The 24,391-nt window shown below is 47.1% G+C and overlaps 1 protein-coding gene across 1 annotated transcript in view; it reads left to right on the top strand.

Annotated features, from left to right (window-relative positions):
- KPNA1 (karyopherin subunit alpha 1) overlaps positions 1-24,391 on the top strand; it is a 311,573-nt gene that overhangs the window by 177,302 nt on the left and 109,880 nt on the right. The window lies entirely within an intron of this gene.

Below are 24,391 nucleotides of genomic sequence, written 5' to 3'. Positions count from 1 at the left end.
TTGAGGCTGCTTTTCTTGAGACCTATTTTCCAAACATCTACGTCTGTGTGCTTTTTCAGTATGTTGTCATTATGGCAAAATATTTTCTTTTTTGTCAAAATGCCTTCACTTTTTGTGTTATGTCTGTTTCAGGAAGAAAGTAGAAAACAATCCAAACTATTGTTGGATTGTGTGCCTACCATACATAGTGTACAGACACATTCCCCTGTCTTTAAAACTTTCTCCCATGACCCTGAAGGATAAGGTGAAAATAGGACTTCTTGGGCAGAAGGAGCACAGAGGGTTATGGCAATTTGTGCCCAAGAGTTGTGGTGACCCCTACCTTTACCAAAGTCAATACCGGTGATTCTGAGGCACATGAAAGGGAGATCCAGAAAGATAGTTAGCTGACGCGCACGGTCATTACCTTTCAACAACAGGCCGCATTTCTAAAACACAGTTGCCTCTTAACTGTTGAGGGCCATTTCACCTTCTAGAAAACCCTCCAAAACGAAGGCTTTTGGCATCAATGAATGCCTTGATGTCAAAGCAACGTTTTACGTTCAAATGCAATTGTACATAGAGCTTGCATGCTTTTGCATCTTTTGGCGTCCTGGATAAGGAATCTTAAGTAAAGGAGGATTCTGCTATGTCTCTTTTAAGATTATTCTAGAGCTTATTACCTGACAAAAGAAATGACTCCCCTCTCAAACTCCTTTACCACTAAGTATCTCCTGTACCACCACCACCAGTTCGTTCTCCCAGAAGAACTGCCGTCAGAACCCTCTTACTGAGGAATCACTGTGCCTAGCCGTAGTAGCCTTTTACTCCTGATGTCCCAGGACCCAGCCTACTATGGACACAGTACTGGGCCAAGTACCCATTCTACACTTGACTCTCAGTGGTACTATGGACAAGCAGTCAAAGGCTCTCTTGGGTGGGGGTGGGGTAGGGAGGGAATTTAGATACTGGTTAGTGAACACGACATAGAACTCAAAGCGCCCAGCAATTTCAGTAAATTAATGGACAGCCAAACACTTATTTTTATATTTCTAACTCTAACTAGTTTGGACTCTATTGTTTCACCGACAAATCTTTGCACCATCCATTCATAATGTGGTCAGGGTTATTCCCCATTTACTGGTGGTTGCAACCAGGGAATGCTCACTAGTAGGCTTTACTCAAACGTTCACCCTGAATCTTACAAAATGATAAAAAAAAAGTCCTCATAGTACACTCTGGTCTTGGCAAGCAGGCTGGCACCAGTGCGCCATGCTCCAAAGCAGGTGGTCTTGGTTTGCCTGGGTGATCTGTTCAAAGATGGCACCTTAGCGCCTTATGTCACTCTGACAGAAGTCAATGGCCTGCATCCAGGCCAATTTTTGCTGTACAGCTCTTTGATTGCTGCTCTGGGTAGCAGATGGTGAGACGTGACCACTGAATTTCAAATACATTTGACTATCCAGGACTTGCATTTTATGGGGCGAAGGAGACCTCTTACTAAGTAGTTCGCTGCATCACTGCGACATCACACAGAAGTTTCACTATCGCCCTTGAGGCAACATTGGGAAGTGGACAGGCAGCGCCGCTACACTGACAAAGAATGGGCTGAGATATTGGGAAGTCCCACCTTTATTTTCCCGTAATGCTTGCTTCGGCCCCATTCAGCATTACATCGTACAGAGGGGTGCATGCCTTACCCCAGCCAAAATCAACAGATTCTTTCACTGCACCGATGCAACATTCCCCAGATGCCGAACTGCTAACTCTGATCTCCTCCACATGCTGTGGACTGGCCCAGTCCTACACATTTGTAATCATCGTCCGAGTTATCCCCTTGCACCGGGTCCGTTGTATCACAACCATGGGAAGTATGTATTCTGCATCTTTACCCCTGGAGCAAACGGGAAAAAGTAACCTCCCTTTTTCTTGATGTGGGTATGTTTGTGGCCAAATGACTTATCACGTAATGGTGCAAGTCACCTGAACCCCTTGACCCTGCAGCTTGGAGACTTTCATTACTAGTTTGGTTTAGGCGGAGAGCATTGCTCTACGCACCCAGACACCCTAAGCCTCCACAAAATCCCTGTGGCTGCGAACTGAGCTGTTCTCTTACATCATCTTCAGGATGAGTTGCTGCTGTAAATACACCCCCCCAACACTACCCCCTTCCCAGCAGATGCATGAGGCGTGGGATCCTGATTCACCTTTGTGCAGTCGAAGTGGAGGTACTGAACCTAGGGCTGTGCGTTTGTCTCTAGTCGCTAAGCTCGCACCTGACAATTGTGTTCGAGGCATGTGGGCTGCTGAATTCATATCTGTGCATAGATCGCCGCCTAGTGTTGGGTTCGGATGATTGCAGATTGTTGTCCTGGAAGAGTCTTCGAAGTATCACGAGATAGGTGGCTCCTCCCCTGGACTACAGTGCGCATGGGCATCCTCTCCATTCTTAGATTGTTTTTTTACGCCATTGGGTTCGGATGTGCTTATCTTAGCTCTAGTTAGGAAAATTTAGTTTAAGGCCAAAAGGCCTTTAGATCTCGTCGGTACTGTTCCCGTTCGGTATCTACCAGTTTTTTTAGTGTTTTAGCACTTTCTTCACCCTTTTCGGATCCGCTTTGGTCCGAACATCGAACTTCGATCGACGATGGAATCGAGGACTCCCTTCAAGAGATGTCCTTTATGCCACGCGAAATACCCACACATCGACGTCCATCCGGTATGCAACAAATGTCTCTCACCGGATCACGATGAGTCGAAATGTATGGCCTGCGCCCGGTTCCGCTCGAAGAAGACTCTCCGGAATCGACGGGCAGCGAGATTGGAGGCACAGCAATCGGCGCCTGCCCCGGCCAACATCTTTAGCACCGAGGACGAAGACGCCGAGAGCGTAGAAGACGTAGACTCCAGCCACGCTTCCGAACACGATTCCCGATCGGAAGATGACGATGAGGTGATCTTTGAGGGCGAAGACGTCGTTGAAGAGGTAGGAGACTACAATGAGGCCCTTGGGGCCGAGGAAGATAGCTCCAGCGAAGAGCTAGGACAACCCGTCGATACGGAGGCCGAGAGACTAAGTCGTCATAAGGCTCAGGTCGAGGGATCGCCTGCGGGCCTTACCCAAGATCAATCACACGGTTCTTCGGCCCCGCCTCAAGGCCCGGCCTCGAACATTTCACAGGAGCCATTATTATCGAAGACGACTGGATTCCCATCAGTGAAACCGAACCCGTCCGTCGCACAAGTTGCATCGAAACCGAAAGTGAAACCGGTTGCGATCGGATCAAAGGCCTCGAAGCCCTCCACTCCTTCGACACCGGCACAGGTCTTAGGCACCAAACGCGCCAAAAGAGATTTCGGTGCCGAGCTCACCGCGACCGGTCCGGGCGCCGAGCCAAAGAAGAAGGCCCTCGGTCCCCACAAGGCGCCTCGGCCTATGGCACCGAAGATTACGGCCCAACCCACCAAGGTCAAGGTGGCCGACCCGTCGACGTCGAAGACAGCGGCGCCTGCCAAATCATCGACTCCGACAAGCGTCGATACCTCCCTTCGGATCGACGACCCAAAGACTGGAAATAAGTCGGATGCCGCTTCGACGCCTACCTCCAAGGTGCCGATCGGTTCCAAGGCGCCATCTGCGTTCACCTTGCAACAGGTCTCAGCATCGTTGCAACGCATCAGAGACCGGGCAACCCTCCACTCTACGTCGGGTCCCGAAACGCACAAGGCCATAAAATCACACTCTGCGCCGACGCACATAACATTTGGATTGCCGCCACCCACGGCACCGAAAATGTTCGAAATTCGGACACTTGTCCGCCAAACACAGTCCCTATCCACTGGACAACCCGATATCGAGCCTTCACAGGCGCACTTTATCGACGCCGACACTGGTAGGTTGATGCTCCGCAAGCGGAAAATCACGCCAGAGAAGGGCCTGGACTCATACAAAATTCCTCTAAAACACAAATTGCCAGCAGGTTCCGAACCAGTGCTTCATGAACACTTTCAACCCTTCCATCAGGATCCGCCGTCCTTTTCTCCTACGCATTCAGAGGCAGACCCAGGAGAGGACTATATAGGGGATGATACCACCTACCCTGGGGATATCGATCCTGATGATCACTTGCAAGACCCAGATCAGGCATGGGATGCCCCACCGACCAGGGTAACGCACCAGATTCTCCTGACACGCAGCTTTACAATATAAAGACATCTCCCACAGAGGAAACTGCTGCCTTTAATGCCCTCATAGAACGGGCTGCTGCCAATCATGGAGTGGAACTCCATTTTGACACTGTAGAAGAAGACTTCTTAGTGGACACTTTCGCCTCCTCTGAGAAAACCGTCAAAACTCTGCCAATGTTAAAGGAAGTTCTAAAACCTGCAAAAGACCTTTTTAAAGAAACAACCAGGGCACGGGTGCTGAACCCCAGAATCGAAAAGAAATACAAGCCTGCACCCGGAGACCCTATGTACATTAGGGGTCAGTTACCTTTAGACTCCATGGCTGTTGCTAATGCTCGCAAACGAGCCCATTCACAAACAACGGGTGATGCTCCTCCCCCCGACAAGGAGTCCAAAGTGCTGGAGACATCAGGCAAAAGGATAGCAGCGCAAGCGGCAAACATCTGGCGCATTGCCAACACACAGGCACTCCTGGCCCGTTATGATAGGTCCCACTACGACACACTAGAATCACTGCTACAAAATTTGCCAGATGAATACAAAGAGGCAGCGGAGCTCCTTATCAGAGAGGGACAACTCCTTACCAATGCGTCCATCAAATGCGCACTGGATGCAGCCGACACTGCAGCAAGGGCGATCAACACAAGCGTCATGTTGAGGAGGCACGCATGGTTGAGAATCTCAGGCTTCAAGCCTGAGATTCAGAACAATATCTTAAATCAACCGGTCAACCCAGACTATTTATTTGGCCCTGAAGTTGACACTACCCTCGAAAAAATTAAGAAAGACACTGAAACTGCAAAATCAATGGGGGCTCTGCAGTCGCAGCAGTTTCGTAGTGGCTCCTTTCGTCGCCCTGGGAATAGAGGAGCAGCTAGAGGTCAGGGGTCCCAGCAGCAGTACAATAAAGGGGGCACACAAAGTAACTATGATAAAACCACCAGAGGTGGATATCGTGGATCCAGCACCAAAGGCAGAGGACGTGGGTACGGCAACACCAGGTCCTCCCCCAAAAACAAACAGTGACGCCTTCTCCCTGCCCCCCGACCACATAACACCTGTCGGGGGGAGACTCCAGCAGTTCCTGTCAGTCTGGAAAACCATCACCACAGACAGGTGGGTCAGGGACATTATCCAGTACGGTTACTGTCTAGATTTAACGTCCACTCCACCCAACATGCCGCCAAAGCACCGTCCTATGTCCGTAGAGCACTTGTCATTATTGCAGCAGGAGGTACTAAGTATGCTGCAAAAAGGTGCAATAGAAGTCGTGCCCGTCAACCAAACGGGGTGTACTCTCTGTACTTCTTAATCCCAAAAAAGGACGGTTCTCTCAGACCTATACTAGACCTGAGACCCCTCAACCACTACATTCTATCAGAGCATTTCCATATCCTCACCCTACAGCAGGTTCTACCGCTACTCAGTCAGGGAGACTTCCTAGCCACACTGGACTTGAAAGATGCGTATTTCCACATACCCATACACCCATCGCACAGAAAATATCTCAGGTTCACTATTCAGGGGAATCACTATCAGTTCAAAGTTCTCCCCTTCGGAGTGACGACGGCACCCAGGGTCTTTACCAAGTGCCTAGCAACAGTGGCTGCACATCTAAGGAGACAGCACATTCACGTCTTCCCTTACCTGGACGACTGGCTTGTTCAGGCAAAGTCAGCCCAGCAATGCGCTAGCCACATGTCCCTCACCATTCACCTTCTTCACAGTCTGGGATTCTCACTAAATTACCCAAATTCACATCTTCAACCCGCACATGTACGGCAGTACCTGGGCGCGACCATAAACACTCTGGCAGCCACAGCTCAGCCAAATTTAGTGAGGATCAACAGCATGCAACTGCTGATCACAAAGTTCAAACCTCAACACTCCCTTCCAGCGCGAGTGTTCATGCAGTTGATAGGCATGATGGCCTCCTGCATTTTCATAGTCCCGCACGCGAGACTCCATATGCGCCCGCTTCAGGAGTGCTTAGCACGTCAATGGAATCAGGCTCACGGACAATTATAAGACCTAGTGTTGGTGAGCGGTCGGGCATACAACTCTCTGCATTGGTGGAATCCACAAAACCTTTGCAAGGGCCGACCGTTCCAAGAGCCTGTTCCGCAAATAATACTGACAGCGGACGCCTCTCTCCAGGGATGGGGAGCTCATGTACTCAATTACACAGTGCAGGGACTATGGACGACACAGCAAAAGAAGATGCACATCAACATTCTGGAACTGATGGCAATTTTCCTAGCCATGAAGGCATTCAAAGTACACTTGTGCAACAAAGTCGTGTTGATCCGGACGGACAACATTACTGCCATTTACTACATACAGAAGCAGGGAGGAACACACTCTCCACAGTTGTCTCATCTGGCTCAGAGCATGTGGAAGTGGGCCATTCAGAGGAACATATTCCTCATGGTGGAACACCTCCCGGGCAAGGACAACCAGATGGCGGATCTGCTCAGCAGACACAGCCACCAGATGCACGAGTGGGAGCTACATCAGTCAGTACTCCAACCGTACTTCCAACAGTGGGGTCATCCAGAGATAGACCTATTCGCCACAAACTAACGCAAAATGCCAAAGCTTTGCCGCCAGGTTCCCACATCCGCAGTCACAGGACAATGCGATATGGATGAACTGGTCCGGCAGATTTGCGTACGCTTTTCCCCCAGCGCCATTAATACCGCTAGTGGCAGGCAAACTGCGACAATACTCACTGACACTCATCCTAGTTGCTCCCACATGGGCACGCCAACCATGGTACACCACCTTTCTAGAACTTTCCGTGGTGCCGCATCAAAGGCTGCGGATCAAACCCGCACTTTTAACGCAGAACCATGGCGAAATTCAGCACCCAGATCTGCAACAGTTGAACCTGGCAATCTGGCTCCTGAAGTCTGAGTTTGGCTACCTAAACCTGCCACCTGAATGTATGGATATCATCAATGAGGCCAGAAGACCCACAACCAGAGCTTGCTATGCGGCTAAATGGAAGAGGTTTGTCATTTACTGCAACAACAATGACATTAACCCGCTGGACGCATCCATTCAAAACATCATCTGTTACCTCTTACACTTATACCGATGCAATCTGGCATACAACTCCATACGTATACATTTAACCGCGATAGCAGCCTATCTTCAAAACAGGCAGCACCTCTCTTTATTCAGAGTGCCTGCCTTCAAAGCCTTCTTAGAGGGACTCAAACGAGTAATTCCCCCAAGACACCCACCGGCACCAGTGTGGAACCTCAATGTGGTCCTCACCAGATTAATGGGTCCACCTTTTGAACCTCTCCATTCATGTGAGATTCAATTCCTCACCTGGAAAGTAGCTTTTAGTGGCAATCACTTCGTTAAGAAGAGTTAGTGAACTCCAGGCACTAACCATTCAAGAGCCATTCATACAGGTTCACGCAAACAGGGTTGTACTACGTACCTACCCCAAATTCATGCCTAAAGTGATATCGCAGTTCCACATGAATCAGACTATTGAACTGCCTGTTTTCTTTCCAAGTCCACAAAATGTCGCAGAGAGAATGCTCCATACACTAGATGTGAAGAGGGCCCTCATGTACTATATAGACAGAACAAAGGATTTTAGGAAAACAAAACAACTTTTCATTGCCTTTTCTCCACAACACAAGGGCAACGCCATTTCCAAAGCAGGGATAGCCAGCTGGATCGTTAAATGTATTCAAATTTGCTATCAAAAAGCTAAACGCACATTAACGATTCCCCCACGAGCCCACTCAACACGAAAGTTAGGGGCGTCCATGGCTTTCCTAGGAAACATTTCTTTACAGGAAATATGTAGAGCAGCCACATGGTCCACTATACATACATTTACCAAACACTACTGTGTAGATGTACACTCAAAACAGCAGGCAGCTGTAGGACAGGCTGTTCTCAAAACTCTTTTTCAGACTGCTGCAGCTGGCACGGGCAGCCGCCGCTAATGGAGGGACTGCTATATAATCTATGCACAGATATGAATTCAGCAGCCCACATGCCTCGAACTGAATATGCTACTTACCAGTATGCATCTGTTCTTGGCATGTAGGGCTGCTGACATTCATATCGCCCACCCTCCTCCCCGGCGCCTGTAGCGGCTGCAGCACTCAGAATTACTGTATAGCATGGTCATCACTTTCTGTATCTACTCCATCACTGCCACAATGGCGAAAAACAATCTGAGGATGGAGAGGATGCCCATGCGCACTGTAGTCCAGGGGAGGAGCCACCTATCTCGTGATACTTCGAAGACTCTTCCAGGACAACCATGTGCAATCATCCGGACCCAACACTAGGCGGCGATCTATGCACAGATATGAATGTCAGCAGCCCTACATGCCAAGAACAGATGCATACTGGTAAGTAGCATATTCAATTCTTGTGCGCATGCGCTACATTTGCACTTATCACACATGAGGGCCAGACGACACCCCAGTTGGGCAGCGTTATACCCGTTATTGCCTTGTCCAACTCTTTTTTAATCACCTCCTATTACTTACATGTATAGATGGAACAGATATGTTACTAGCGTTGCGCAGGGATACCTCGCACAATATCATTGAAATTTCTTGGCTCTCATTCCCAAACACAGCGCGCTTTACGTATCTACCCCAGCGCAACATTTCTCACACAATCACAGTTGCTGTTGGGATGAGAATGGTTCTGTAAAGGAAATGTTGTATATAACATGACAGGCTGTAATGCATCTGGCACTATAACTAGCAATGTAGTACTACCTTATTGTACTTGTTTCTCATGTCTGTGAACGAAATAATAGTAAGAACAGATTTAAACAAAAAAAAAATCTGTTTGTCTGTAGAGTGCATCTATCTACATTCATTACCTTCTTACACCTTTCTTAAAAAAATATAAAATAAAATGTTTTATGAAAGTTTTTCTTGCGGCTTTGATGTAGTGTAGTGCCTTCTTTTTAACCATTTATTGTCATAAAAAAAAGTAATTAAGATAAGCTGCTATAAGTGCATTTTTTTTTCCAAACGTATGTTTATTGCCATTTTTGTTAAATAAACACTGCGTACCTTACAGCGAAAGGAGCGTCAGTATCAAAAATACAAAGCATAATGTCACTAGAAGGAACAAGGTTAAAGTCGCAAATTCAGACATATCTATGCCACCCTGTAAAGAAAATCTATAGTGTCCAGTACAGTTCTTGACAGTCTTAGTCAAAGGGTCTCCTCTTGTCAGGGATGCGATTCCACAGCCCCTCTCTTCGTGACGGGGTTACTTACCCTCCACCCGGGAAGGTACTTCAATGTGGAAAACACTTTCAAAAGAGAAATAAACAAAAAACCCCAAACCCTCCTCCCCTCCCAACAAGGTGTGTGGTGGCGACCCTACATATGCAAGCTGGATTATCGACTGGGCACGTTCATGATACGTTAGAATTGGAAGAGATGCATATCCCTAACTGACAGTGGGCAAAACTGCCAGTGGTAGGCCTTGCGTAAGGAAGGCAACCAACAGTCTCAACTTATATTCGAAGCTCTTAGTCGTCGCGCAAGATGTCCGCCATTCCTTCCAGACAGAGGAGTCTCCAGAGTCACGAGTGCCATACTGAGAGGGTAGGAGCTGCCTTCCTCTTCCAAGCTGCTGCAATCGTGACTTTCGGCGCCTATGCAAGTCCACATAATGGCCTTGTCAGCCCTGGTCTGGTGTTCGTGGGAAGGATCACAAATACCTAAGAGGACTCCTTCCATGGAGGTCGGAATATGGTAGCCCAACATGGTTTTGATTGTGCTAGGATTTCCTCCCAAAATGGATGTATGGCGGGGCAATCCCACCAAATATGTTGAAAGTCACCAAGTAATCCACAACTCCTCCAGCATCTATCTGATGTGTTTGGGAAGATTCGCTTGAGTTTGGCAGGGTGTAGGTACCAGTCCATTAGCGTTTTTAAGTGTGCTTCCCTAAGCTCCAGGAAGTGATTGAATTTCGAGATTTCGGACCAGAGTGCCGTCCATTCCCTGTCTTGTATGTCCCATTGCAACACTCCCTCCCACATGGACATGTATCTGGGTCGAGCTGAGTGTGTGGTGGAGAGCAGATAATTGTAAAGAAAGAATTACCCCCTTCATGGATCCCACTGTTCTCATATATTCCTCAAAGCCTGTTCTCTCCCTTGTAGCCGCGTCATGTATGTTGGGTGTGAGTGCCCAGTGCCTAAGTTGAAGGTAGTGGAAGTGTTCCTCTGGGTATAAATGGAATTACCTTCTGCAACTATCGAAGGTTAGGATGTCGTGATTATGGAATAAGTGGTCAAGCATAAGGCAACCTCCCTCTCACCAAGCGTCAAAGGGGCCTTCCTGCAGGGCTGGTGGACCGGCCGGGTTAAAGTAGATCTGGGTGTATGGGGAGGGGAATGTGGTCCAACCCTCATTTCCTGACACAGAATCCCACACTTTCAGTAAGGTGCGAGTGGGGGTGCTAATGTACACGTTCGCGGGCTGCTCCTTCTTGGGTTTCCAGATTAGATCCCATATTGTCCTCCCTGCAACACCTCTCTCCATATGAACCCAGTGCTTCTCTGACTCCCTTTTCAACCACTCTGTCACTATCCGCAATTGAGCTGCTTTACAATATAAACCTATATCTGGTAACCCCGCTGCCCCCCCCCTCCTCCCCCCCCCCGCTCTGGGGCGCCTCACTATGGAAAAAGATAATCGTGCCCTCCCTCCTTGTAGCGTTTAAGCAGGGCTTTGATTTTAGGTAGGAAATGCACCTCCAGATCATTGGGCAGGGCCTGAAAGAGGTATAACAGTTTGGGCAGCAGCATTATTTCTCCAGTATTTGGGGTGTCTTTCATAGATTCACATGCTTGAATATTCCCCGTCGTCGAAGTGGGAGTCCCACGGTATAAATAAAGCAATAAGTATCGTGTGTGTGTATATATATATATATATATATGAAACAGTCCCGTCTCATCAAGTCTCTCAACACCAACAAACGAGAGTGGACCCAAGATAAGTGCTGGTTTTCTTATTTTATTTCCTTAGTAAGTCGCCATGACGCGTTTCGACAGCTCCCTGCCTTGATCACATGACAGCATTACTTTGTGTGCTCAATCCTTTTAAAGTGACAATGTCCAATCAAATGATTAATAGACATAGAAGACATTATTTACGCGTAAATGCTCAAACAAATCTTGTGGCTAACAACCATACAATATAAATATATAAATACAAATAAGACTGAGTTAGCAACACTTATTTACAATAAAACACAATCGGAATTTAATAATTTGCATAAATGCTAGTTTCCTGAATTGTGTCTTGTGGAACATTTGCCAGTCCCATTATAATGTTAAATCATTTGTTGTTTTTTTCCCTAATAATTTGCTTGAATGCAATGAAGGGCTGGCCTAGCGTAATATTGGTTGTCTAAAATGGACCACTTATTAAAGTGCCTAAAATGTGAGAAAATTCTAAAAAAATCCCCCAGTTACAAACAGCTATATTTTTCATTAATTTTTTCCATTTCTTTCCCAAAAGTGCTTGTGCTTTATTTGCTACAATATTATCAGATTCCCCTTGCCTCATCATATGCTGATTATATATCATGTGCATCTTTCATTTTTAGGAGGTAATAAAGGGAATTTGACACACCAGTGTATGGACAGGGTTGCAAAAAAAGGAGTTTTATGGATGTATTTTAGAGTAATTGATTCCCACTATTGTACCTTAAAATTAATATAAATATGTATATAAATAATGAATACATAAAATGTCAATAAATACAATTCAATCACTAAAATTACTCCATAAAATCTTTCCAAATTTACAATTTTTTAAAAAACAGCATAAAAGGACGAAAATACACAGAGGATAAAAGGTTCCCTGACTCAGCAAATGTTCAAACACAGATTATGGGTTTAAAATGCATATAATTGTTTTGGCATGCTTGTTATAGATGATCTCAATGATGACTTTCTCAATCTAAATAGGTGTGCAAATCCTCACTAGTGTTCAGGCCACCCGGCTGCTTTGTATCCATTTCCAAAATGTATTTAGTCTCAAGGCGCCTTAGTTTATGTTCCCGATCACCTCCTCTCTTTAGTGGAGGGATAGCATCAATGACAAAATATTTCAAATGTTTAAGATTACTGCCATGGTGCGATTTAAAGTGCCTTGCTACCGGGTAACTTGGGTCATTGTTGACGATCGCCCTTGTGTGTTGCAGAATGCGTTTGTGGACAGATAACTTGGTGCTGCCTATATATGAAAGGTTACAGCTACATTGCAAAACATAGATTGCAAATTCCGTCCGACATGTCAAATGTTGTTTTATATCAGAGGCTTTGCTACTGAACGCAGTATTATATGAGGTTTTATTTATGCCATACTGGCATGCTTTGCAGCTAGAGCATTTGAAGAAACCCTTCCTAGCAACTAACCATCCTGTCTGCTGTTGTTCTTCAGGACTTTTCCGAACCAAAGCATTAGCCATAGAAAATGATTTTCTGTAAGTTATAGCCGGATGCTTAGGGAGCATTGCTCCAATTACTGGATCATCCCGGACTATAGGCCAATTTCTTCTAATGATGGTTCGCAGCTGTTGTTCCTGCCTGGAATAGGTTAGTATCAATCTAGTCGGTTCCTGGTCCGTCTTCCCTTTGCTCATGCTCGCTATCTGTGATTCGCTCTCTACCTTAAGTAAATCTTGTCTGGATCGTTTCCTGGATTTAACAATGGCATTGTCAATAGATACACTCCTGTACCCCCTTTCCAGGAATCGTTTTTTACTTTCTAACTGTTTCTCATGCAAGTCATGATCATCGCTACAAATCCTACGAATACGCAGCATTTCCCCATACGGGATGCTTTGTATCAAATGTGGAGGGTGTGCGCTGGATGCATGTAACATAGTGTTCCCTGCCGTATCATTACGATATAGGGAAGTTGTCATATTATTTACTATGTTAATTTGTACATCCAAAAAAGTTATGTTTGTCTTGCTGACATTCGAGGTAAATTGCAAATTCACATCATTGCTGTTTAAAGATGCCACAAATTCATGTGCCTCATTTTCCGATCCACTCCAAATAACAAACAAATCATCAATAAATCTAAGCCACGAAACTACATTTTTCTTAAAAACAATTTCATGTTTCCTCATGAGGACCAGCTCTTCCCACCACCCCATAAATAAACAGGCATAGCTGGGGGAAAAGCTGGCCCCCATGGCCACACCCTGTATCTGTTGGAACATTTGATTCTTGAACATGAATAGGTTATTTTCCAAGCAAAATGCCAGCATATCCAACAACATAGCATTGTGTCGTGCAAACTTAAAAGGCCTGTTTGCTAAAAAATATTCCACGGCTTTAAGACCATCTACATTTTTTATGCATGTGTATAAGGAGGAAACATCAAGAGCTATTAAGAGCCAACCATTTTGCCATTTTATATCATCTACTTTTCTAATAAAATCACTGGTGTCCTGTACAAATGACTTTAAATTTTTAACGTGATCCTGTAAAAAGTAGTCAATATACCGAGATACATTTTCCAAAAGTCCATCACAGGCCGATATTATGGGCCTCCCCGGTGGTTTGTTGATGTCCTTATGAATTTTTGGGATAAAATACAATGACGGCGTTATGGGATACTCCTTCTTCAAATACTTGTACTCCTCCATGTTCAATAAACCCATGCTTTTCCAAGCTAATAATTTAGAGAAAAGCAGATTCTGCACGGATTTATATTTCATTGGAGTGCTCCTTCGATAACAGTTAGTGTCATTTAACTGGGAATACGCTTCCTCCAAATATTGTTTTAATGGCCATAACACAATGTTACCTCCTTTGTCAGAATTCCTAATAACGACCTGGCTCTCCTTCTTTAGTTTCTCGACAAGTTGATTGTATTTCCTTTCATGATTTGTTATCTTTCTTTTGGCCTTGTTGACATTCAAATGCAGTTTTTTCACCTGTGCCACAATCTGCTCGTTTAAGACATCAACAGAATCTCTTGGCATAATAGGAGTGAATTTTGATTGTCTTTTGAAGGGTGTGTCAGGTTTAAACCCAACACCCATTCCCGGAAATTGCCCCATTTCATTGTTTATGTCCATATACTCTTCATCAAATTCATTTATGTTGCCATTGGCCTCCTGTGCCAATTCCTGTATTGTTCTTAATGTTTCAAGGTCAGCAACCATTAAATCAGACATACTAGTGTTATCATCGTTGGGGATTGCCCCGGTTCCTGTTCCGGATATTTGGGGGCGTAAAGCATGGAACTTTTTTAACTTCAATTTACGAATGAATTTATAAATGTCAGCTCGAGTCTGTGGATAATCAAAATTCGACTCAGGGCAAAATGAAAGCCCCAAAGAGAGCAGTTGTTCCTCTGCCCGTGTTAAATCTATCTGGGCCAGGTTGATTATAGACATGGTTTGAGGTTGCCCTGGTGTTGTTTTGGTTGACTTTATTTCTTCCTCCATCCACCCCGACCTCGCCCCCGAGTTTGACGCCTGTTTACGGCGCTCTCGGGCTGCTTTCCTCCGTTGCTTTCGGCTCTCAGTTCTTCGTTTTTTGCCGGTTGGTTGCGGGGGCGCAGCGTTTCCTTCCTGCTTCTCCTTAAATAATCCAGCTCCTCCCCCAATGTCAGTTTAATTACACAATTAACTCTCCCCTCAGTGTCCGATCCACTTTCCACTGCGGAACTCAAATCCGATGTTGAGGGAGCATCCACTACTCTTAAATTACTTGTAGAACTTGGCCCCTGCTTGTTTAATGTTGCTGACCTATAGGCATCAAATTTACGAGCAAATGTAAAAATCTGGCCACTAGCATAATCATCCTTGTCTCTACGAAATTTGTAAGTCTTTCTTTGCTTGATTTTTTCCTCTTCCTTACTGAGTCGTGATACCATATCCTCGTGTAACTTTGTCCTCTGCTGGGAATCACTCATAGTTTTGATTTCGGCGTCTAGGGCATCTATTTTTGTTTGGAGCTCACCACGATCGATATCCGCATATTTCACCAATATCTGAACCAATTTACGCGATGACTCCAAATTCGTTTCCGCCCACTCGGCCATCATTCGGGGGTTTGGGGTGTCGTAGCTCGGGGCAATCATTATTCTCAGCCCCCTGGGTATCCTCCCCACATCTAGATACCGCTGCAAAGATTTCGACTCCCACCATTTAGCCTGCTCCTGACGCATCAATTTCTCCAAAATGCGGTATTTCTCCTTTAAACCCTGTTCTCCACTTGGTTCCTTATTTAATGCTTTGTCATTAAGCTGCGTTGTTACCGGAGAGTCTGAAAACATCTCCTCAGCGGCTGTTTCTCGATTCCGTAACGCTGCGGCAGACATTACTAAAGAAAACAATAATATTCAAATCAGTTCCGTTTAGGACGCCTTACCGAACAATTCAATGATCCTGGCGGCAGGCTCCTCGGATGCACACCTCCCCTCCTGCTGCTTTGTCTGCTTTCCAATTATACTCCGGTTTCACGAGTCGAACAGTGCGCTGCCGTCTCCTCGCTGAGCACCACTCCTCCGAGTTCACCCAATTCGAAGAGCTCGATTTCCCGCTTGTCTCCTCGCTACCGGATAGAATTCTGCATCAGCAGTGGGCTCCGCGTTTCCGTTGCCGGTTACTTTCGTGGTCGCTTATATATCTATATATATCAAATAACATATCAAGTAAAAATACCATAGGATAGCATTGAGACATAAGAAAGCATTGAGAAAAAGAATCACTTTACTGACATATCACTGTCATTTTATAGTCCAAACTCCAGCCAATCAGGCGCTAGCACCCTCTAGAACCTTCTCCTCAGAGGCTCAGACCCTCAGATTTTCTACCGCACGTCGTGTGAAGGGAGTCTCCCTGAGCTCTGCTCAGTTCTTGATCTGGTTTGAGGTTTTTTGTCTCATCATGTCTTCAAGTAAGACATCTCTTTTCCGTCCATGTTCATCTTGCGGAAAGTTAAGACTTTTCTCTGAGGATCCCCATGAGAAATGTATTGTCTTTATCCTGATCATAAGGTGGCCAACTGTAAGATCTGCAGAACTTTCTCTCAAAAGACTTTGAAAGATGGAGAAGGTCGCCTTTTATTATGGCTTCAAAAACTAAAGGAGACAGATAACCCCCTTTCTGAGGTGGAGAGTGTAGCCTCTATTAAAACAGGAGTCTCCTCAAAGCGTGGAAGTGTCCAGGACTTGCCATCTCCTTTTCTAAAAAAGAAGAGACTTCATCTTGAGGAAGTGTCTACAGGCCAAGTCTCTGTTACCACGCCAGCGCCCCCGAGACTTCGCTCTCAGGCGTCTGACTCCGTCAGTGCATGTTTCCAGTCAGAAACGTTCAAAACCGTCGACGGGCCCGTCGACGGCCCCTCCGTCGACGAGATCGGCTACTTCATCAGCCTCGTCGACGACAATGACGACGGTATCGAGCAGATATCCTTTCGTCGACGATACCACTCACCTCTTCGTTGACGACTGGGAAGCTGGCGCTTCCGTCGACGTCTACAGCTCCGTCGACGATGGTTAAAAAGAAAAAGAGGAAGTCTTCATCGTCGGCGATTACAACGTCGGCGATTACAACATCGTCGACGACAGCCTCCTCGTCGACGACAGCCTCCTCGTCGACGGCAGCCTCCTCGTCGACGGCAGCCTCCTCGTCGACGGCAGCCTCCTCGTCGACGGCAGCCTCCTCGTCGACGGCAGCCTCCTCGTCGACGGCAGCTTCGTCGTCGACTACTTCGTCGACGATCGCCTCGACTACGGTGGTGTCAAATTTTGCGACAATGCCATTGGTGCCAATGTCTACGCCAGCACCGGGGTCTGTGGACGGCTCCTTGCTGCTACGTCGTCAGGCTGTACTAGATCCAGTCATGTTACCACCGGGGCCTCGACCACCCCGTCAACTATTTCCTTCGGGGGATGAGGACAATTCTGATTCAGATGAGGACGATCAGTCTGCTTTTCGGGATGCTCATAGTCCCTCTGAGCTCCATATTAAGTGCCAAGACTTTGAGGAGGATGAATACTACGATCAGGAGCAAGAGCAATATTCCCCTGCTCCGGTTCCTACGGCGCAGCTTCCTTTGTGGCTTATTTCCAACCTCCAATACATGTTGGAAGATTATAATCGTCGCTTTCCAGCATCCTCTCAGTTCTCCACGTGAAGCGCCATCTGAGGTTCCACCTCCTCCTATATTGCCGACGATACCTACACCATCCACACCTGCACTGCCTTCCAATGCAGCGGATGATAATGTGGATAATCTAGATTCGGAAGAGGGTGAGCTTCCGGAGGACGACTCTATGGCGGACTGGGATGACTACCAAATCAATTCGCCCGCATCACCGCCAAGGTCGCCAGTCAACTCGCCACCTGTCGACATAACAGGGTTCCATCAGCTGATGGAAAGAGCAGCGCAACGCTTTCACCTTCCCATGGTGGTTAGGGAAGAGGACTGTTTCTTGTACGATTTCAAGTCCCAGCCTCAAACAAGTACGAGCTGTGCCCATTATAGACTTTATATGGAATGAAGGTATAAAGTTAATGTAAACGCCCAATTCTATTCCGGCGGTGCTTCCACGCCTGGAGAAAAAGTACAAAGCTCCGGATTCTTCCCCAGCCTGCTTAGTGTCTCAACCTAAGCCGGACTCAGTGATTACACAAGCGGCACGGCGCCGCTCCAAAAATCCATCATCTCCAATCTCGGCGCCTCCGTATCGCGACGGCCGTCGCCTGGATGCCATTGGCAAGAAGTTCTCAACCATGGCTTCAACAACGGTCCGGGCTGCGAATTCTTTGGCAATCCTCGGCCGTTACGATAGACAAATGTGGTCGGACATGGCTGCTTTGGTCAAGCTTATACCGGAAGATTCTAGAGCGGAAGCTCTAAAGATCCTGCAAGAGGGTGAGAGAGCGTCATCCGAAATCATCGACTGCTCTGTCGACATTGCATCCACCGGTTTCCGTCAATTGGCGGGAGCAGCTGTCCTAAGAAGACAGGGTTGGCTTCGATCAACCTCATTCCGGCAAGAGGTCCAGGCTAAGATTCTGGACATGCCGTATGACGGAGAGTCCTTATTCGGCCAGCATGTGGAGGATGCTTTGCAAACCATCGAAAAGGACACGGATACAGCTCGTTCCCTCGGCACTCTTCAGTTCAGGAAGCAGCCCTTTCGAGGTGCGCGCGGCCGCGGCACCTCCTCTTCCTTTCGTGGGTCCTCTTCCCAGTACCGCTCCTACAACCAAGGACAACAGCGATACTCTTCACAACCACAGCAGTCCTACAGACAGCAGTCTGGCAGATCATAGAGGGAAGTCAAATTACAGAGGGAATTCTACCAAAAAACAGTGACTGTGTACGGCAAAAGTTCCTTTTTCCCAGTTGTCCTCTAGTTCCTGTTGGAGGACGAATCTCCCAGTTCTTTTCAACTTGGTCCTCAATCACTTCGGACCGCTTGGTTCTGGATATTATTTCAAGGGGCCACGCCCTAGAGTTTGTGAAGGGTCCTCCACGCACCCCTCCATCCGGACCTCCTCCCGCCCATCTCAAAGAACTTTTCAATCAGATCCAAATAATGCTAAACAAGGGTGCCATCGAAGTGGTTCTGAAATATCAAAGAGGGTTGGGGTTCTATTCCCGTTTTTTCCTCATACTAAAGAAATCAGGGGAGTGGCGCCCCATCCTCGATCTAAGGTCGCTCAACAAATTTCTCAAGACCCAATCCTTCCGAATGCTCACATTAAAGGACATCCTCCAATTCTTCTCTCAGGAGGATTTCATGACAACGATCTATCTGCAGGATGCATATTTCCATGTGCCCATTCTGCCACGCCACAGGAAATACCTACGATTTCGAGTGGGTCACAGAGATTTCCAATTCAAGGTCCTACCCTTCGGACTCTGCTCAGCCCCACGGGTCTTTACGAAATTCCTGGCCCCGGTGGTGGCTCATTTAAGGCAAGCGGGTATTCAAATATACCCTTACCTGGACGATTGTCTCATCTAATCTCAATCCTCTCACCAAACGGCCCTCGATACTCAGCGCTGTCTCGATCTGTTCCAGTCCCTGGGTTTGTCGATCAATGTGCAAAAATCTCAACTCACGCCGGCTATGTGCAAGACCTTTCTCGGCGCTTCTATCAATACGAGCACAGCCATGGCTTTCGCTTCAGCAGAGCGTCAAGCGCGGATTCAACAGCTTGCAAGCTCCATCGCAGCAAAGCAGTCAGTTTCAGTCCGCACATTGAAATCCTTTCTGGGAATGGCGTCCTCATGCATCGCTTTGATCCCACATTGCAGACTAAAGAGTCGTATCATTCAGGAGGAATTGGACAAGCAGTGGCGCCAGGTTTCCGGTTCCTTCAACGATCAGCTCGTGGTGTCACCCCGCATGGCTTAAGTGCTGCATTGGTGGACCCGTCCTGCCAACATCGCAGCAGGAACCTCTTTTCTGTTGACAACCCCAGAACTCGTCCTTACCACGGACGCATCCACGGATGGTTGGGGCGCACATTTTCAAGATCTATCCGTCAAGGGCCAATGGTCGGCGGCTCAGCGTTGCTGGCACATCAACAGATTGGAGCTGATGGCCATTTTCTTGGCGTTGAAATCCTTCCGCCTCCAGTTCCAGGGGAAGTCAGTCCTCATTCAGACGGACAACACCACTTGCATGCACTACCTGAACAAACAGGGCGGGACAAGATCTCCACTGCTCTCCCGTCTGGCGCAGAGGATTTGGAGTTGGGCCATACTCCATCAGATAACGCTACAGGCAATTCACCTGCCCGGCATTTCCAATACTCTGGCGGATGCACTCAGTCGGTCAACATCATCAACCCACGAGTGGAAATTACATCAACCGACTCTGGAATTTGTCTTCAACCTCTGGGGTCACCCGAAAATCGACCTTTTCGCAACCCCTCAGAATACAAAATGCCGGTCCTACGCAAGCTGGTTTCCCCACAAAGGGTCGTGCGGAAATGCCCTTTCGATCAATTGGTACGGGATATTTGCGTACGCTTTTCCGCCGATTCCTCTGATTCCGCGAGTGTTGCGGAAGATGAGACAACAACCGTGCCATGTACTCCTCATAGCTCCACGGTGGCCTCGGCAGGCATGGTTTTCGGAGTTGCTTCTCCTATCCCAATGCGAGCCCATCCTTCTTCACCTGAAGCCGGATCTGCTGACAATGAACAATGGTCGGATATGCCATCCGAATCCCAGCTCTCTCAGCTTGTCGGCTTGGAACCTGAGCACCTTGAATTTGCTCATTTGAACATTCCTCCAGCCTGCAGGGAGGTGTTAGCTAAGGCAAGAGCTTCTTCCACAGTGAAAACGTATAAGCTCAAATGGAAGCGATTTTGTCTTTGGTGTGCTTCCGCCCACATACATCCAGTGCACGCTCCCCCAGAACACATTCTGCCGTTCTTCCTACAACTAGCGCAGTCTGGATTATCGCACTCTACCTTAAAGGTCTTTCTAGCGGCAATATCTCGCTTCCGACAAGACGGCTCGTCCTCTCTCTATTCATCCAGAGTCCTACAGCAATTTTTCAAGGGTCTCTTCCGAATGTTCCCGCCCATCCGGCGTCCTCCACCCACGTGGCGCCTGAACATCGTACTGGCTCAGCTCATGAAGGCGCCCTTCGAACCTATCCACTCAGCGGATGTCAAATTTTTAACTTGGAAAGTGGCCCTCCTCCTTGCTCTGACCTCTTCCCGCAGAGTCGGTGACATTCACGCCTTTACAATAAAACCTCCGTTCCTTCAATTCAGATCGGACTGTCATTCTCCGCACTAATCCGGTTTTTATACCTAAAGTGCCATCCGATTTCCATCTTAACGAACCAGTGCTCTTAACTTTTTTCCCGCATCCACAAACTCCGGCGGAGCAAAGCTTACACTCTCTGGACTTAAAGAGATGTCTTAAATTCTACATTAGCAGAACTCAATCCTTTCGCAAATCTGACCAGTTGTTTGTGGCCTACGGGCGCGCTTGCAAAGGACAATCGGTCACCAAACCCACGATTGCCCGTTGGGTTTCATCAGCAATCTCTTTTTGCCATCAAAGGGCTGGTAAGCCTCTTTCTTCTGGAGTGAGGGCTCATTCAACGAGGGCTATATCATCTTCCACTGCCCTGTTTGCTGGTGTGCCCATCCATCAGATATGCCGGGCGGCTACGTGGTCCAGCAGGCACACGTTTACGAAGCACTACTGTCTGGAATCGATTAATGAAGCAGACACGGCTATGGGACAGGCAGTTCTACGGAATCTGTTTAAATAAGGTGAGCCTCTGCTACTTCCCTCCTCCTGGGGCATTCTTAATTGCGTTCTAAATACATTGTCATTGTATTTCATGCAATATCAATACGGCTTGGTCAGCCGAATACTGTTTACTGCTTACTATTCTATTCAAGCATGTGAATCTATGAAAGACACCCCAAATACTGGAGAAGAACAAACGTTACTTACCTGTAAACTGTGGTTCTCCAGTATTGGTGTCTTTCATAGATTCACATGCGACCCACCCTCCTCCCCTCAGAGGCTCTCCTCTCCTCTTTCGGCTCTTTTGTCACTCTCGTGCTCGAAAATCTGAGGGTCTGAGCCTCTGAGGAGAAGGTTCTAGAGGGTGCTAGCGCCTGATTGGCTGGAGTTTGGACTATAAAATGACAGTGATATGTCAGTAAAGTGATTCTTTTTCTCAATGCTTTCTTATGTCTCAATGCTATCCTTTGGTATTTTTACTTGATATGTTATTTGAACTATATATATATAAAGTTTATTTGGGTATGTATATACTCTTATGTGGTTTATGTATGTATGTGTATATATATATATATATATATATATATATGTGTATATATATATATATATATATATATATATATGTGTATATATATATATATATATATATATATGTGTATATATATATATACATACACACACTTATATACCGTGGGACTCCCACTTCGACGACGGGGAATATTCAAGCATGTGAATCTATGAAAGACACCAATACTGGAGAACCACAGTTTACAGGTAAGTAACATTTGTTCTTTGACCGCATGGATACGACCGAGCCAGGAAATGAATAGGGGCTTCCACCGGTTAAGGTCATTCTAAAGTTGGAGAAGGGCGGCCGGGACGTTGGCTTTGTAGAGCCCCTCCACACGTGGTGCCAGCTGGATCCCCAGGTATTGAAGGGAGCGGTTGGTCCGTTGTAATCAGGAGTTCGATTGAATTGTGCGGTCCTCCTCAGCTGGGAGAGTTAGATTAAGTATATAGGATTTGTCGAGATTGACCTTGAAGGCCGCAGCGACCTCAAATTTGGCTAGTTCTAATTGCAGAGCGGGGAGCGAATGTGACTGGTCTGCGAGTGTCAAGAGGACATCGTCTGCAAAGAGCGATATTTTGTGGTTGTTCCCTCCGAAGGGTATCCCTTTAATCGCCAAGTTGTTTCGGATGGTCATTGCTAGCGGTTCAATACTGAGCGCAAACCGCAGAGGTGACCAAGGGCACCCTTGTCTAGTGCCTCTCGTAAGGGAGAAGGGGGTCGATAGCACGCCATTGACCTGGACTCTGGAGCGGGGCTGTGTGTAGTTGGCCTTAATCATGCAAATTAATTTGAGTGCGAAGCCGAAGGATGTGAGCACGCGAAAGAGGAATGCCCAGTCCACCCGATCAAAGGCCTTCTCTGCATCCAGCCCCACCAGTACCGCTGGAATCTCCCGTTTGGTGGCTTTTTCGATTTATGTATTGTGTGTCTAATATTATCGTGAGTCTGGGGCCCTTCTATGAAGCCAGACTGATCCGAGTGAATTAAATCTGGCATCAAGTCCTGTAACTGGTTCGCTAGAACAGTAGAGTACAGCTAAGCATCTAAATTTAAGAGTGCTATTTGGCGGTAGGAGGCACATAGATGTACATTTCCCTTGGGCTTAGGGATGACTGTAACCACTGCCTCGGCCATCGGGGGGGTTAGGGGGTGTCACCTCGCTGGCCTTCACCATCTGATTAGTCGCGTGAGGTGAAGTATGAGGTCGGGTGCAAAGGTTTTATAAAAGTGAGCTGTGAGGCAGTCTGGGCCAGGAGCCTTGTGGAGTTTGAGGGCTGCGATAGTCACTCCCACTTCCTCTGTAGTTATGGGGGCCGTTAGCCTGTCATTTGTGTCTTGTGAGACTCAAAGGAACTGTAGAGCCTGGAGTTAACTATCCTGCAATTCTGCCTCACTTGTCTCCTCGGTGTAGCGTGCCCTGTAGAATGACCCGAAGATGTCATCCTTATCTGTGTAGACTAGCCCTTTATTCCCATCGTGTATGCCTCCCATATATTCCCTTTCGCGCTTCTCTTTTAGTCGCATGGCTTGATGTTTGCCTATTTTGTACCCTGGGTGTAGGAGATATGGCGTAGTTTTAAAAGTGTGTACTCTGCCCGGTTATTATAAATGACCTGCAGCTTACCTTGCAGTGCAGTAAGGGAGCGCAGGGATGCCCTAGTGGGATTGTTCTTGTGGGTCTGTTCTGTCTGTTCCAGCTCAGTCTCTAGGCCCTCCCTCTCTTGTGCCCTTTGTCTGTTCAGAGTGGAATTGAACTCTATACACTTACCACCGCATTGAATGCGTCCCAGTTGTTGCCCGGGGAAGTGTCTTCCGACCTATTTTCTGTAAAGTAATCCGTGATCGCTTCCCACAGCTCAGTTCGCAGGACGTTCTCACGTGTGAGAACAATCTGGAAATACCATTTGGGTGTAGTAGTTGGGGCAGCTCCCAATGTAAACAGATCGATATTGGGCAATGGTCCCAGATGGAAAGGGGGAAATTCTTAGCCTCCCTAATAGTGCCCTGCAATCTTTGACTAAGAAAGATCTTGTCCAATCTCGAATAGGTGTGGTGCACGTGGGAGTGGAATGTGTAGTCTAGAGTCTGAGGGTACAGGGTGCGCCAGGCGTCCCGCAGGCCAGAATCGTGCAATTTTGCTTAATACCTGCAGTGAAGGAGCCAGTTTCTGATCTGTGTGGGTGAGTGCTATCTAAATTGGTTTGCCAGGTGAGGTTAAAGTCCCCATTAAGATCGTTGGCCCCTGCGCAAATTGATCTATTTTATCCAGAAGACTAGTTAGAAAGCCCGTTTGGCCCGCGTTAGGCGCGTAGGATGCAATAAAGGTGCAGTGTGCGCCCTTCAATGTCCCCTCAACCAGGACC

Source organism: Triturus cristatus, chromosome 8 (genome assembly GCF_964204655.1).
Source record: "Triturus cristatus chromosome 8, aTriCri1.1, whole genome shotgun sequence".
Lineage (NCBI taxonomy): Eukaryota > Metazoa > Chordata > Amphibia > Caudata > Salamandridae > Triturus > Triturus cristatus.
This window is presented reverse-complemented; position numbering and strand designations above follow the sequence as displayed.